Raw genomic sequence first — 14,079 nt, forward strand, 5'->3', positions numbered from 1 at the left:
TTTCTTGTAAACGCAGGCTTCTCCATAAGTCTGCGTAAACCCAAACGCTTTGATCATCTCATCAAAGCGAATGTTCCAACTCCGAGATGCTTGCACCAGCCCATAAATCGAGCGTTGGAGCTTGCACACCTTGTCGGCATTCTTAGGATCGACAAAACCTTCCGGTTGCATCATATACAATTCTTCCTTAAGGAAACCATTAAGGAATGCCGTTTTGACGTCCATCTGCCATATCTCACAATCATAAAATGCGGCAATCGCTAACATGATTCGGACGGACTTCAGCTTCGCTACTGGTGAGAAAGTCTCATCGTAGTCAACCCCTTGAACTTGTCGATAACCCTTAGCGACAAGCCGAGCTTTATAGATGGTCACATTACCATCCGCGTCTGTCTTCTTCTTAAAGATCCATTTATTTTCTATGGCTCGCCGTTCAACGGGCAAGTCAGTCAAAGTCCATACTTCGTTTTCATACATGGATCCTATCTCGGATTTCATGGCTTCTAGCCATTTGTCGGAATCCGGGCCCGCCATCGCTTCTTCATAGTTCGAAGGTTCACCGTTGTCTAACAACATGATTTCCAAGACAGGGTTGCCGTACCACTCTGGTGCGAAACGTGTCCTTGTGGACCTTCGAATTTCAGTAGGAGCTTGATCAGAAGTATCATCATTAACCTCCTCTCTAGTCGGTGTAGGCACCTCAGGAACATTTTCTTGAGTTGCGCCATTTTCCGGTTCAAGAGGTAATACTTCATCAAGTTCTACTTTCCTTCCACTTACTTCTTTCGAGAGAAACTCTTTCTCTAGAAAGGACCCATTCTTGGCAACAAAGATCTTGCCTTCGGATCTGAGGTAGAAGGTATACCCAGTAGTTTCTTTAGGGTATCCTATGAAGACGTATTTTTCCGACTTGGGTTCGAGCTTTTCAGGTTGAAGTTTCCTGACATAAGCATCGCATCCCCAAACTTTTAGAAACGACAACTTAGGTTTCTTACCAAACCATAATTCAAACGGTGTCGTCTCAACGGATTTCGACGGAGCCCTATTTAAAGTGAATGCGGCAGTCTCTAAAGCATACCCCCAAAAGGATAGTGGTAAATCGGCAAGAGACATCATAGATCGCACCATATCTAATAGAGTGCGATTACGACGTTCGGACACACCATTACGCTGAGGTGTTCCAGGCGGCGTGAGTTGTGAAACTATTCCACATTTTCTTAAGTGTGTGCCAAACTCGTGACTCAAGTATTCTCCTCCTCGATCTGATCGTAGGAACTTGATTTTCCTGTCACGTTGATTCTCAACCTCACTCTGAAATTCCTTGAACTTTTCAAAGGTTTCAGACTTGTGTTTCATTAAGTAGACATACCCATATCTACTCAAGTCATCAGTGAGGGTGAGAACATAACGATAGCCACCGCGAGCCTCAACACTCATTGGACCGCACACATCAGTATGTATGATTTCCAATAAGTTGGTTGCTCGCTCCATTGTTCCTGAGAACGGAGTCTTGGTCATTTTACCCATGAGGCATGGTTCGCACGTGTCAAATGATTCATAATCAAGAGACTCTAAAAGTCCATCTGCATGGAGCTTCTTCATGCGTTTGACACCTATGTGACCAAGGCGGCAGTGCCACAAGTATGTGGGACTATCATTATCAACCTTACATCTTTTGGTACTCACACTATGAATATGTGTAGCAATACGCTTGAGATTCATTAAGAATAAACCATTTACCATAGGAGCATGACCATAAAACATATCTCTTATATAAATGGAACAACCATTATTCTCAGATTTAAATGAGTAGCCATCTCGAATTAAATGAGATCCCGATACAATGTTCATGCTCAAAGCTGGCACTAAATAACAATTATTGAGGTTTAAAACTAATCCCGTAGGTAAATGTAGAGGCAGCGTGCCGACGGCGATCACATCGACCTTGGAACCATTCCCGACACGCATTGTCACCTCGTCCTTCGCCAGTCTCCGCTTATTCCGCAGCTCCTGCTTTGAGTTACAAATGTGAGCAACTGCACCGGTATCAAATACCCAGGAGCTACTACAAGTGCTGGTAAGGTACACATCTATTACTTGTATATCACATATACCTTTTGTTTTGCCGGCCTTCTTGTCTGCTAAGTATTTGGGGGCAGTTCCGCTTCCAGTGACCACTTTCCTTGCAATAAAAGCACTCGGTCTCGGGCTTGGGTCCATTCTTTGGCTTCTTCCCGGCAGCTTGCTTGCCGGGCGCGGCAACTCCCTTGCCGTCCTTCTTGGAGTTCTTTTTACCCTTGCCCTTCTTGAACTTAGTGGTTTTATTGACCATCAACACTTGATGTTCCTTCTTGACTTCTACCTCTGCTGATTTTAGCATAGCAAATACTTCAGGAATGGTCTTCTCCATCCCCTGCATATTGAAGTTCATCACAAAGCTCTTGTAGCTCGGTGGAAGCGACTGGAGGATTCTGTCAATGACCGCATCATCCGGGAGATTAACTCCCAGCTGAATCAAGCGGTTATGTAACCCAGACATAGTGAGTATGTGCTCACTGACAGAACTATTTTCCTCCATCTTACAGCTGAAGAATTTGTCGGAGACTTCATATCTCTCGACCCGGGCATGAGCTTGGAAAACCATTTTCAGCTCTTCGAACATCTCATATGCTCCATATCTCTCAAAATGCTTTTGGAGCCCCGGCTCTAGGCTGTAAAGCATGCCGCACTGAACGAGGGAGTAGTCATCGGTACGTGCCTGCCAAGCGTTCATAACGTCTTGTTCTGCAGGGAGAACAGGTGCATCACCCAGCGGTGCTTGTAGGACATAATCTTTCTTGGCAGCTATGAGGATGATCCTCAGGTTCCGGACCCAGTCCGTATAGTTGCTGCCATCGTCTTTCAGCTTGGTTTTCTCTAGGAACGCGTTGAAGTTGAGGACTACGTTGGCCATTTGATCTACAAGACATATTGTAAAGATTTTAGACTAAGTTCATGATAAGTAAGTTCATCTAATCAATCTATTCAATGAACTCCCACTTAGATAGACATCCCTCTTCTAGTCATCTAAGTATAACATGATCCGAGTCAACTAGGCCGTGTCCGATCATCACATGAGACGGACTAGTCAACGTCGGTGAACATCTTCATGTTGATCGTATCTTCTATACGACTCATGCTCGACCTTTCAGTCTTCTGTGTTCCGAGGCCATGTCTATACACATGCTAGGCTCGTCAAGTTAACCCTAAGTGTTTTGCATGTGTAAAACTGTCTTACACCCGTTGTATGTGAACGTAAGGATCTATCACACCCGATCATCACGTGGTGCTTCGAAACGACGAACTTTAGCAATGGTGCACAGTTAGGGGAGAACACTTCTTGAAATTGTTGTGAGGGATCATCTTATTTACTACCGTCGTTCTAAGCAAACAAGATGAAAAACATGATAAACATCACATGCAATCAAATAATAATAGTGACATGATATGGCCAATATCACACAGCTCCTTTGAGCTCCATCTTGGGGCTCCATGATCATCTTGTCACCGGCATGACACCATGATCTCCATCATTGTGTCTCCATGAAGTTGCTCGCCAACTATTACTTCTACTACTATAGCTAACGCGTTTAGCAATAAAGTAAAGTAATTTACATGGCGTTTCTCAATGACACGCAGGTCATACAAAAATAAAGACAACTCCTATGGCTCCTGCCGGTTGTCATACTCATCGACATGCAAGTCGTGATTCCTATTACAATAGCATGAACATCTCATACATCACATATAGATCATTCATCATTCATCACAACTTTGGCCATATCATATCACAAAGCACTAGCTGCAAAAACAAGTTAGACGTCCTCTAATTGTTGTTGCATGTTTTACGTGGCTGAATGTTTTCTTACCTACGTGAAAGCCACAACGTGATTTGTCAACTTCTATTTACCCTTCATAAGGACCCTTTTCATCGAATCCGCTCCAACTAAAGTAGGAGAGACAGACACCCGCCAGCCACCTTATGCAACTAGTGCATGTTAGTCGGTGGAACCGGTCTCACGTAAGCGTACGTGTAAGGTTGGTCCGGGCCGCTTCATCCCACAATACCATTGAAGCAAGATAAGACTAGTAACGACAAGAAAGTTGACAACATCTACGCCCACAACAAATTGTGTTCTACTCGCGCAAGAAGAACTACGCATAGACCTAGCTCTGATACCACTGTTGGGGAACGTTGCAGAAAACAAAAATTTTCCTACGGTTTCACCAAGATCCATCTATGAGTTCATCTAGCAACGACTAATCGGATGCATCTACATACCTTTGTAGATCGCGAGCGGAAGCGTTCAAAGAACGGGGATGAGGTAGTCGTACACGACATGATCCAAATCACCGGAGATCTTAGCACCGAACGGATGGCACCTCCGCGTTCAACACACGTACGGAACAGCCACGTCTCCTCCTTCTTGATCCAGCAAGGGCAGAGGAGAGGTTGAGGGAGATGGCACCAGCAGCAGCACGACGGCGTGGTGTTGTTGGAGCTGCAGTACTCCGGCAGGGCTTCGCCAAGCGCTATGGAGGAGGAGGACGTGTTGGAGAGGGAGGAGGAGGCAACCAAAGGCGTGGGAGAAAAGCCCTCCTTCCCTCACTATATATAGGAGGGCCAAGGGGGGGGGCGCCGGCCCTAGGAGATCCAATCTCCTAGGGTGGGGCGGCGGCCAAGGGGGGTTTCCCTCCCCCCAAGGCACCTAGGAGGTGCCTTCCCCTCCTAGGACTCTTTCCCCTTGTAACCCTAGGTGCATGGGCCTCTTGGGGCTGGTGCCCTTGGCCCATGTAGGCCAAGGCGCACCCCCTACAGCCCATGTGGCCCCCCGGGACAGGTGGCCCCACCCGGTGGACCCCCGGGACCCTTCCGGTGGTCCCGGTACAATACCGATAACCCCGAAACTTGTCCCGATGCTCGAAACAGGACTTCCCATATGTAAATCTTTACCTCCGGACCATTCCGGAACTCCTCGTGACGTCCGGGATCTCATCCGGGACTCCGAACAACATTCGGGTTACTGCATATACATATCCCTACAACCCTAGCGTCACCGAACCTTAAGTGTGTAGACCCTACGGGTTCGGGAGACATGTAGACATGACCGAGATCGCTCTCTGGTTAATAACCAACATCGGGATCTGGATACCCATATTGGCTCCCACATGCTCCTCGATGATCTCATCGGATGAACCATGATGTCGAGGATTCAAGCAACCCCGTATGCAATTCCCTTTGTCAATCGGTATGTTACTTGCCCGAGATTCGATCGTCGGTATCCCAATACCTCGTTCAATCTCATTACCGGCAAGTCACTTTACTCGTACCGTAATGCATGATCACGTGACCAGACACTTGGTCACTTTGAGCTCATAATGATGATGCATTACCAAGTGGGCCCGGTGATACCTCTCCGTCATACGGAGTGACAAATCCCAGTCTCGATCCGTGTCAACCCAACAGACACTTTTGGAGATACCTGTAGTGCACCTTTATAGTCACCCAGTTACGTTGTGACATTTGGTACACCCAAAGCACTCCTACGGTATCCGGGAGTTACACGATCTCATGGTCTAAGGAAAAGATACTTGACATTGGAAAACTCTAGCAAACGAACTATACGATCTTGTGCTATGTTTAGGATTGGGTCTTGTCCATCACATCATTCTCCTAATGATGTGATCCCGTTAACAATGACATCCGATGTCCATAGTCAGGAAACCATGACTATCTGTTGATCAACGAGCTAGTCAACTAGAGGCTTACTAGGGACATGTTGGTGTCTATTATTCACAGGTGTATTACGATTTCCGGATAATACAATTATAGCATGAATAAAGACAATTATCATGAACAAGGAAATATAATAATAATGCTTTTATTATTGCCTCTAGGGCATATTTCCAACAAGAACCAATCTCACCTACGCATCAAGACCACAACGATAGTTTGTCCAATAGACTCCGTTTTAACCTTTGCAAGGACCGGGCGTAGCCACACTCGGTTCAACTTGTTGGAAATATGCCCTAGAGGCAATAATAAAAGTGTTATTATTATATTTCCTTGTTCATGATAATTGTCTTTTATTCATGCTATAACTGTATTATCCGGAAATCGTAATACACGTGTGAATACATAGACCACAATATGTCCCTAGTGAGCCTCTAGTTGACTAGCTCGTTGTGATCAACAGATAGTCATGGTTTCCTGGCTATGGACATTGGATGTCATTGATAACGGGATCACATCATTAGGAGAATGATGTGATGGACAAGACCCAATCCTAAGCCTAGCACAAAGATCGTGTAGTTCGTTTGCTAGAGCTTTGCCAATGTCAAGTATCTCTTCCTTTGACCATGAGAGCGTGTAACTCCTGGATACCGTAGGAGTGCTTTGGGTGTATCAAACGTCACAACATAACTGGGTGACTATAAAGGTGCACTACAGGTATCTCCGAAAGTATCTATTGTTTTATGCGGATCGAGACTGGGATTTGTCACTCCATGTAAACAGAGAGGTATCTCTGGGCCCACTCGGTAGGACATCATCATATGCGCAATGTGACCAAGGAGTTGATCACGGGATGATGTGTTACGGAACGAGTAAAGTGACTTGCCGGTAACGAGATTGAACAAGGTATTGGATACCGACGATCGAATCTCGGGCAAGTAACATACCGATAGACAAAGGGAATTGAATACGGGATTGATTAAGTCCTTGACATCGTGGTTCATTCGATGAGATCATCGTGGAACATGTGGGAGCCATCATGGGTATCCAGATCCCGCTGTTGGTTATTGACCGGAGAACGTCTCAGTCATGTCTACATGTCTCCCGAACCCGTAGGGTCTACACACTTAAGGTTCGATGACGCTAGGGTTATAAAGGAAGTTTGTATGTGGTTACCGAATGTTGTTCGGAGTCCCGTATGAGATCCCGGACGTCACGAGGAGTTCCGGAATGGTCCGGAGGTAAAGATTTATATATGGGAAGTCCTATTTTGGCCACCGGAAAATGTTCGGGATTTTTTGGTATTGTACCGGGAAGGTTCTAGAAGGTTCCGGAGTGGGGCCCACCTGCATGGGGGGGCCCACATGGACGTGGGTAGTGGGGGCAAGGCCCCACACCCCTGGTCAAGGCGCACCAAGATCCCCCCTTAGAAGGAATAAGATCATATCCCGAAGGGATAAGATCAAGATCCCTAAAAAGGGGGGATAACAATCGGTGGGGAAGGAAATAATGAGATTTCTTTCCTCCCACCTTGGCCAACGCCCCAATGGACTTGGAGGGCAAGAAACCAGCCCCTCCACCCCTATATATAGTGGGGAGGCGCATGGGAGCTATACACGAAGTTCTGGCACAGCCCTACCTCTCTCCCTACTCCTCCTCTCCCATGGTGCTTGGCGAAGCCCTGCTGGATTGCCACGCTCCTCCACCACCACCACGCCGTTGTGCTGCTGTTGGATGGAGTCTTCCTCAACCTCTCCCTCTCTCCTTGCTGGATCAAGGCGTGGGAGACGTCACTGGGATGTACGTGTGTTGAACGCGGAGGTGCCGTCCGTTCGGCACTAGGATCATCGGTGATTTGAATCACGACGAGTACGACTCCATCAACCCCGTTCACTTGAACGCTTCCGCTTAGCGATCTACAAGGGTATGTAGATGCACTCTCTTTCTACTCGTTGCTGGTCTCTCCATAGATAGATCTTGGTGACACGTAGGAAAATTTTGAATTTCTGCTACGTTCCCCAACAGTGGCATCATGAGCTAGGTCTATTGCGTAGATTCTTTGCACGAGTAGAACACAAAGTAGTTGTGGGCGTTGATGTTGTTCAATATGCTTACCGTTACTAGTCCAATCTTGTTTCGACGATATTGTGGGATGAAGCGGCCCGGACCGACCTTACACGTACTCTTACGTGAGACAGGTTCCACCGATTGACATGCACTTGGTGCATAAGGTGGCTAGCGGGTGCCAGTCTCTCCCACTTTAGTCGGAACGGATTCGATGAAAAGGGTCCTTATGAAGGGTAAATAGCAATTGGCATATCACGTTGTGGTCTTGCGTAGGTAAGAAACGTTCTTGCTAGAAACCCATAGCAGCCACGTAAAACATGCAACAACAATTAGAGGACGTCTAACTTGTTTTTGCAGGGTATGCTATGTGATGTGATATGGCCAAGAAGAATGTGATGAATGATATGTGATGTATGAGATTGATCATGTTCTTGTAATAGGATTCACGACTTGCATGTCGATGAGTATGACAACCGGCAGGAGCCATAGGAGTTGTCTTTATTTATTGTATGACCTGCGTGTCATTGAAGAACGCCATGTAAACTACTTTACTTTATTGCTAAACGCGTTAGTCATAGAAGTAGAAGTAGCCGTTGGCGTGACAACTTCATGAAGACACGATGATGGAGATCATGGTGTCGTGCCGGTGACGATGATGATCATGGAGCCCCGAAGATGAAGATCAAAAGGAGCAAAATGATATTGGCCATATCATGTCACTATTTGATTGCATGTGATGTTTATCATGTTTATGCATCTTGTTTGCTTAGGACGACGGTAGTAAATAAGATGATCCCTTACAAAATTTCAAGAAGTGTTCTCCCCTAACTGTGCACCGTTGCTACAGTTCGTCGCTTCTAAGCACCACGTGATGATCGGGTGTGATGGATTCTTACGTTCACATACAACGGGTGTAAGACAGTTTTACACAGCGAAAACACTTAGGGTTAACTTGACGAGCCTAGCATGTGCAGACATGGCCTCGGAACACGGAGACCGAAAGGTCGAGCATGAGTCGTATGGTAGATACGATCAACATGAAGATGTTCACCGATGATGACTAGTCCGTTTCACGTGATGATCGGACACGGCCTAGTTGACTCGGATCATGTGATCACTTAGATGACCAGAGGGATGTCTATCTAAGTGGGAGTTCATAAGATGAACTTAATTATCCTGAACATAGTCAAAAGACCTTTTGCAAATTATGTCGTAAGCTCGCGCTTTAGTTCCACTGTTTAGATATGTTCCTAGAGAAAATATAGTTGAAAGTTGATAGTAGCGATTATGCGATTAGTAGAAAGCTTATGTCCTTAATGCACCGCTCAGTGTGCTGAACCCCAACGTCGTTTGTCGATGTTGCGAACATCGGACATACACGTTTTGATAACTACGTGATAGTTCAATTAAATGGTTTAAGTAGAGGCACCAAAGACGTTTTCGAAACGTCGCGGAACATATGAGATGTTTCGAGGGCTGAAATTGGGATTTCAGGCTCGTGCCCACGTCAAGAGGTATAAGACCTCCGACGATTTTCTTAGCCTGCAAACTAAGGGAGAAAAGCTCAATCGTTGAGCTTGTGCTCAGATTGTCTGAGCACAACAATCACTTGAATCGAGTGGGAGTTGATCCTCCAGATGAGATAGTGATGTTTCCCCAAAGTCATTGCCACCAAGCTGCTAGAGCTTCGTGATTAACTATAACATATCAGGGATAGATATGATGATCCTTGAAATATTCATGATGTTTGACACTGCGAAAGTAGAAATCAAGAAGGAGCATCAATTGTTGATGGTTGGTGAAACCACTAGTTTCAAGAAGGGCAAGGGAACAAAGGGATACTTCATGAAACGGCAATTCAGCTGCTGCTCTAGTGAAGAAACCCAAGGTTGAACCCAAACCCGAGACTAAGTGCTTCTGTAATAAGGCGAACAACCACTGGAGCAGCATTACCCTAGATACTTGGTAGATGAGAAGGCTGGCAAGGTCGATAGAAGTATATTGGATATACATTATGTTAATGTGTACTTTACTAGTACTCCTAGTAGCACCAGGGTATTGGATACCGGTTCGGTTGCTAAGTGTTAGTAACTCGAAATAAAAGCTACGGAATAAACGGAGACTAGCTAAAGGTGAGCTGACGATATATGTTGGAAGTGTTTCCAAGGTTGATATGATCAAGCATCGCACGCTCCCTCTACCACCGAGATTGGTGTTTGCGTTGAGCATAGACATGATTGGATTATGTCTATCGCAATACGGTTATTCATTTAAGGAGAATAATGGTTACTCTATTTTTGAATAATACCTTCAATGGTCTTGCACCTAAAGGAATGGTTTATTGAATCTCGGTCGTAGTGATACACATTTTCATGCCAAAATATATAAGATAGTAATGATAGTACCACTTACTTGTGGCACTGCCATGTAAGTCATAATGGTATAAAACGCATGAAGAAGCTCCATGTTGATGGATCTTTGGACTCACTCGTCTTTGAAAAGACATGCGAACCATGTCTATTGGTGTATATGCATGAAGAAACTCCATGCAAATGGATCGTTCGGACTCACTTGATTTTGAATCACTTGAGATATGCAAATCATACCACATGGGCAAGATGACTGAAAAGCCTCATTTTCAGTAAGATGGAACAAGATAGCAACTTGTTGGAAGTAACACATTTTGATGTGTGCAGTCGAATGAGTGCTGAGGCATGCAGTGAATATCATTATGTTCTTACTTCACAGATGATTCGAGTAAATGTTGAGTATATTTACTTGATGAAACACAAGTCTGAATTATTGAATGGTTCAAGTAATTTCAGAGTGAAGTAGTAGATCATTGTGACAAGAGGATAAAATGTCTATGATATGATCATAGAGATGAATATCTGAGTTACGAGTTTTGGCACACAATTAAGACATTGTGGAAATTGTTTCGCAATTAATACCGCCTGGAACACCATAATGTGATGGTGTGTCCGAACATCATAGTTGCACCCTATTGGATATGGTGCGTACCATGATGTCTCTTATCGAATTACCACTATCGTTCATGGGTTAGGCATTAGAGACAACCACATTCACTTTAAATAGGGCACCACGTAATTCCGATGAGATGACACCGTATGAATTATGGTTTAGAGAAACCTAAGTTGTCGTTTCTTAAAAGTTTGGGGCTGCGATGCTTATATGAAAAAGTTTCAGGTTGATAAGCTCGAACCCAAAGCGGATAAAATGCATCTTCATAGGAAACCCAAAACAGTTGGGTATACCTCCTAATTCAGATCCAAAAGCAATATGGATTGTTTCTAGAATCGGGTCCTTTCTCGAGGAAAAGTTTCTCTCGAAAGAATTGAGTGGGAGGATGGTGGAGACTTGATGAGGTTATTGAACCGTCTCTTCAACTAGTGTGTGACAGGGCACAGGGAGTTGTTCCTGTGGCACCTACACCAATTGAAGTGGAAGCTTATGATATTGATCATGAAACTTCGGATCAAGTCACTCCCAAACCTCGTAGGATGACAAGGATGCGTACTACTTCAGAGTGGTACGCAATCCTGTCTTGAAGGTCATGTTGCTAGACAACAATGAACCTACGAGCTATGGAGAAGCGATGGTGGGCCCGGATTCCGATAAATGGCTTGAGGCCATAAAATCCGAGAGAGGATCCATGTATGAAAACAAAGTGTAGACTTTGGCAGAACGGCTCGATGGTCGTAAGGCTAATGAGTACAGATGGATTTCAAAAGGAAGACGGACAATGATGGTAAATGTCACCATTAAGAAAGCTCGACTTGTCGTTAAGATGTTTTCCGACAAGTTCAAGGAGTTGACTACGATGAGATTTTCTCACTCGTAGCGATGCCAAGAGTCTGTTGGAATTATATTAGCGATTACTTCATTATTTATGAAATCTTGCAGATAGGATGTCAAAACATTGTTTCCTCGATGATTTTAATGAGGAAAGGTTGTATGTGATACAACCGGAAGGTTTTGTCAATCCCGAAAGATGCTAATAAGTATGCAAAGCTCCAGCAATCCTTCTAAGGACTGGAGTGAGCATCTCGGAGTTGGAATGTATGCTTTGATGATGATCAAAAATTTTGGGTTTGTACAAAGTTTATGAGAAACTTGTATTTCCAAAGAAGTGAGTGGGAGCACTATAGAATTTCTGATGAGTATATGTTGTTGACATATTGTTGATCAGAAATGACGTAGAATTTCTGGAAAGCATATAGGGTTATTTTGAAAGTGTTTTTCAATGGAAAGCCTGGATTAAGCTACTTGAACATTGAGCATAAAGATCTATAAGGATAGATCAAAATGCTTGATAATACTTTCAAATGAGCACATACCTTGACATGATCTTGAAGGTGTTCAAGATGGACCAGTCAAAGAAGGAGTTCTTGCCTGAGTTGTAAGGTACGAAGTTAAGACTTAAAGCTCGACCACGGCAGAATAGAGAGAAAGGACGAAGGTCGTCCCCTATGCTTAAGACGTAGGCTCTTCCGTATGCTATGCTGTGTACCGCACCTGAAGTGTGCCTTGCCATGAGTCAGTCAAGGGGTACAAGAGTGATCCAAGAATGGCTCACAGGACAGCGGTCAAAGTTATCCTTAGTAACTAGTGGACTAAGGAATTTTCTCGATTATGGAGGTGGTAAAAGAGTTCGTCGTAAAGGTTACGACGATGCAAGCTTGACACCTATCCGGATAGCTCTGAGTAGAGAGACCGGATACATATAATGGAGCAATAATTTAGAATAGCTCCAAGTAGAACAGTTGTTTGGAATAGCTCCAAATAGAGCGTGGTAGCTGCATCTAGGAGATGGCATAGAGATTTGTAAAACACACACGGATCTGAAAGGTTCGGACCCGTTGACTAAAACCTTTCTCACAAGCAACATGATCAAACCTAAAACTCATTGAGTATTAATCACATAGTGATGTGAACTAGACTACTGATTCTAGTAACTCTTGGGTGTTAGTCACATGGCGATGTGACCTGTGAGTGTTAATCACATGGCAATGTGAACTAGATTATTGACTCTAGTGCAAGTGGGAGACTGTTGGAAATATGCCCTAGAGGCAATAATAAAAGTGTTATTATTATATTTCCTTGTTCATGATAATTGTCTTTTATTCATGCTATAACTGTATTATCCGGAAATCGTAATACACGTGTGAATACATAGACCACAATATGTCCCTAGTGAGCCTCTAGTTGACTAGCTCGTTGTGATCAACATATAGTCATGGTTTCCTGGCTATGGACATTGGATGTCGTTGATAACGGGATCACATCATTAGGAGAATGATGTGATGGACAAGACCCAATCCTAAGCCTAGCACAAAGATCGTGTAGTTCGTTTGCTAGAGCTTTGCCAATGTCAAGTATCTCTTCCTTTGACCATGAGAGCGTGTAACTCCTGGATACCGTAGGAGTGCTTTGGGTGTATCAAACGTCACAACATAACTGGGTGACTATAAAGGTGCACTACAGGTATCTCCGAAAGTATCTATTGTTTTATGCGGATCGAGACTGGGATTTGTCACTCCGTGTAAACGGAGAGGTATCTCTAGGCCCACTCGGTAGGACATCATCATAATGTGCACAATGTGACCAAGGGGTTGATCACGGGATGATGTGTTACGGAACGAGTAAAGAGACTTGCCGGTAACGAGATTGAACAAGGTATCGGTATACCGACGATCGAATCTCGGGCAAGTAAAATACCGCTAGACAAAGGGAATTGTATACGGGATCGATTGAGTCCTTGACATCGTGGTTCATCCGATGAGATCATCGTGGAACATGTGGGAGCCAACATGGGTATCCAGATCCCGCTGTTGGTTATTGACCAGAGAACGTCTCGGTCATGTCTGCATGTCTCCCGAACCCGTAGGGTCTACACACTTAAGGTTCGATGACGCTAGGGTTATAAAGGAAGTTTGTATGTGGTTACCGAATGTTGTTCGGAGTCCCGGATGAGATCCCGGACGTCACGAGGAGTTCCGGAATGGTCCGGAGGTAAAGATTTATATATGGGAAGTCCTATTTTGGCCACCAGAAAATGTTCGGGATTTTTCGGTATTGTACCGGGAAGGTTCTAGAAGGTTCCGGAGTGGGGCCCACCTGCATGGGGGGACCCACATGGACGTGGGTAGTGGGGGCAAGGCCCCACACCCCTGGTCAAGGCGCACCAAGATCCCCCCTTAGAAGGAATAAGATCATAT

Source organism: Triticum dicoccoides, chromosome 2A, assembly GCF_002162155.2.
Source record: "Triticum dicoccoides isolate Atlit2015 ecotype Zavitan chromosome 2A, WEW_v2.0, whole genome shotgun sequence".
Classification (NCBI taxonomy): domain Eukaryota; kingdom Viridiplantae; phylum Streptophyta; class Magnoliopsida; order Poales; family Poaceae; genus Triticum; species Triticum dicoccoides.